Here is a 3,908-nt window from a genome sequence, read left to right as displayed (position 1 = left end):
AAAAGAACATATGTTTGCGAAAAATTTGCAATCAAAGTTTATACAGTACATTAGCGACCTCGAAAGAACGAAAGGTAAAGTGGACTTCGGCGGAATTTGAACTCAGAACGTAGCGACGAGCGAAATACCGCTGAGCATTTCGTCCGGTGTGCAAACGATTCTGCCAACTCGCCGCTTTATATAATAATAATATCATAAATCTTACGGTAGACGTGGCTTGAAGTAAGACGTTTGCTCTCCAAGCTCATGGTGTCGGCTTCAGTCCACTGTTTAGTACTTTGGGTGTTTTCTACTATAGTCCCGGGCCAACCAAAGCCTTGTGATTGGATTTGGTAGATGGAGATTAAAAGAAGCCTCTCCTACGCGCGCACGTGTGTGCTTATCTTTTCACTTGTATTTGTCTCCCATCCCGTAACTTAGCAGCTCGGCACAATAAACCGATAGAATAAATACCAGGGTCGATTTGCTTGACTAACGCTTCAAGAGAGCTCCAGCATCAGCATGGCCGCAGTCTTGTGATTGAAACAAGTAATAAAAGAACGAAAGTAAAAAAAAAAAATCTCTGCAACACTATGCTATTGTGTTGCTTACATCGTTAGAGGATGAAGGAAAAGATGCAATTCTTTCAGTCACATGTATTGGTTTACTGAAACAATTACTGCAGAGAAATAAGTAACAGCTAATTATAAATGGTGTGCTTAAAACATTTCTACAAGTTAGGTTAGAAGTGTTTTGTGTTTTGACATGTTAATGAGGGGTTGAACATTATATCACTTGAATCTAGCTTGTTAACAGGAAAATATTTGAAATTGCTTTCACTTTGACACAGTTGCTATCCCCGTATACATTTACCGATTTCTGGATATGTTTTAAGCTAACTGTGAATAAAGTATTGAACAGCCAACCTAAGAGTTGAAAGTTCAAATCTATTGAAAGTATTCTATGTGGTTCTTGGTCAAAGAACTTTATTTTTACATATTTCATTTAACTCAGTGCTGGAAAAAGGGATAGAAACTTCTTTAAAATGTATTCGTTCAGTCCCATTGTCCTTTAGGGTGAATATTCATTACCTATCTACTTTTAATTACCAGGTCCTCGTCAATTTTTTCAACTCTGTGGACACGATAAACAAAAATACCTAAAGAATAATTTAAGAGAACACATCTATGGAATGCTTCAACACTCAACGACTACTTATTTCAGTTGGACGAACAAATAAACATTCATTTTCGAAACCGACTGAGAATCCATATATTTTATATTACAAGCACATCTCATTTTTTCTTCCAATTTATCTCATATTCTTTGTCACTGTTCTTTTTATGATATATATGATGCGATAAATATCAGTATAACATCTGAGAAATGCAGATGTAAGGTGATATCAATGTATGGAAGATAAAGATAAAACTGTCGTATTAGCTTGCATAGGTTGCTTCAGAAGCCTATATTATTTCGGGGTAAAACGCCTTTTCAAATAAGAGTGACAAGAATCTAACAGTCCAGAGTTGTTGCAATTGTCAGCAAGCCATCTCAGTCATTTACAGTGGCGATTTATCCCTATTATGATAAAACTATCGTAACAGCTTACATAGATTGTTTAAGAAACCTATAATATTTCGGGATGAAACAAGTTTGTTAAGTAATCTGTGTAATACATTCAATACATTCATATTTCTTTCATTTATTGACAAGACTCTGCTTAGTTTCATTAACACTCCATCTTCATTGCACAAAGGTCTTGCAGGCATTTATTTCATTATTTACATACAACAATACTTCAAGCAACACGTATGTCTGTCTGTATGTATGTAGGGGCAGGTGAGGCGGTGTAGTTGGACAGCAAACTTCCTAACAGTGTAATCTAAGGTTCGGGCCTACACTGCGACACCTTGCAAAAGTATTTTCTACAATATCCACAATCCGACCAACACCTTGCGAGTGAGATTGGAAACTAAAAGAAGCCCGTCGCATGTGTGTGTGTGTGTTTATAGCTATGTGTATGTGCGTTTGTGCTACCACCACCTCTTGACAACTGGTGTTGGCTTGTTTACGTCCTTGTAACCTAGCGGTTCAGCAAAGATGAACGATAGAATAAATACCAAGCCTAAAATCGTAGGTTCCGGGGTCGGGTTGTTTGACGAAACCTTTCAAAGCAGTGATCAATCACGGCCGTAGTCCGATGGCTGAAGCAAGTAAAAAAAAAAGTGTTTTTAAATGATATATATAATTTACTTTTTTTCCTTTCTTTTTTTACGACAGTGTATTTATTTGTGCGTATTCAGGTACACGTGTTCATACATACATACAAACCATACCTGTATATGTGTGTATAATAATAATAATAATAATGATAATGATAATAATAATAATAATAATAAACCTTTCTACTATAGGCACAAGGCCTGAAATTTTGGAGAGAGGTGTTATGTACGACTCCCCTGGCGGGAATCGACTGGACCACTACATATAAATAGCAGCGGTCTGAGTAAGTGAAGTAGTGAGATAGAGAAGAAGAATTGGAGCGAGGTTACGGACAGGGTGGCGTGCATAACTCAGACCTGGTCTGGGCGGAGGCTATTCCTGAAAGGGAGAGCAGAGGTGGAAAATGTGTTTAGTGCATCTGTTATTACCTACCACCTAACCATCGTGCTGTGCCCCGATCCATGGCTAAACAAGTTGGAAGGCATGCTCTTTCCTTTCTTGTGGGAGGACAGGTGGCCTCTTGTAAGGCGCTCTATCTGCTGCCAACAGCCGCTAAAAGATGGGTTAGAGATGCCGTACATAAAGATGCGCAGACATGCGCTGAGGTTGAGACTACTTGAACGGTGAGCGGATGTGGTCTCAGTTCGATGATGAGATATTTCCCAGGTTCACCTCTTTTGGTCAACTGGAATGCTGGATCAGGGGTAGACCAAGGCTGGGAGATTGGCAAGCAGAGTGTCGACAGGCGCTCGTGCTTCTCTCTCAAACGAGCAATGTCAGCGGAGGGGGTACCACCTCAGCTGGTAGAGGGCAAGTGTGATGAGGGCCTGGAGGAGACCTTGCGTTTCGATGAAAGTCAACTTGCCAACCTGCATCGAAGGACTTTCGGCTCGTCACCTATAGATTCACCTACGTATCCACGTTGCGAGCAGAGCAACGACACTGTTCTCCATGCAGTCGTGCAGTGTCCGAGTCTCTCGGATCTGTGGGTTTCTGCCGAACGAGCATTGTCACAGCTGGGGAGAGTACAGCTGTCAGCCGAGTCGATTATTAAGATCGTTCCACCGTCTTCTCTAAAACAAGAGAAATTCTGCTTTCTAGCCGTAATAGCTATAGCGAAAGAGGTGATATGGAAGACGTGTGGAAGAGGTATTGCATCAAGCACCTTCGTCTCCGGGCGTGCTTTGGTTAACCACTTCCTATATCACCTAAGAGGGAAAGCACGTGTGGGGAGAAAATGCCTGATGGCAAAAAAGTACGATAAGAATGGAAGAAAGTAATCCGAATGTTGGGTATGTAAGTGCCTAATTAAGCGGAAGAAAAAAAGGACGGAGTAAACGGTTCAACGCAGGAATGTGGGTGGTGGGGGTCAAACCTATTCCGCGTCCATTCATTCTTTCATTTTCATTCGCAATTATGTTTTTATTCACTATATGTAATCTCATCCGACAAGTCCCCGATCCCTATTTGTCCCGTGTATTGTCCCCCCTTTGTTTAACCCCTGTGGTTTGAATAAAATCATCGTGCTAGTCCCACTTTCTGTTAAAAGGCGTATTTGTAGTAAGTCACTCTGTTAAATTAATTATTGTATTGTTGAATTGCTGTTTATTCTATTTGTTTTGTGTTGAACAACACTTTTTGTTCTGCTGCCTTACGGCAATTTTGTCGACGTGTTTCCCCTTGTTTGAAGTGGGTAGCACAGT

General features: G+C 40.5%; 1 long non-coding RNA gene across 1 annotated transcript in view; it reads left to right on the top strand.

Moving 5' to 3' along the window:
- Positions 1 to 2,147, top strand: part of LOC128247427 (uncharacterized) — a 2,946-nt gene extending 799 nt beyond the window's left edge. The window contains exon 2 of the long non-coding RNA XR_008263814.1: positions 1,092 to 2,147. This is a non-coding gene — a long non-coding RNA (uncharacterized LOC128247427). The remainder of the gene's footprint in view (positions 1 to 1,091) is intronic.
- Positions 2,148 to 3,908: the final 1,761 nt, after the last annotated feature.

Source organism: Octopus bimaculoides, chromosome 3 (assembly GCF_001194135.2).
Source record: "Octopus bimaculoides isolate UCB-OBI-ISO-001 chromosome 3, ASM119413v2, whole genome shotgun sequence".
Lineage (NCBI taxonomy): Eukaryota > Metazoa > Mollusca > Cephalopoda > Octopoda > Octopodidae > Octopus > Octopus bimaculoides.
The sequence above is the reverse complement of the archived record's forward strand: the minus strand, read 5'-3'. Positions and strand labels throughout refer to the sequence as shown.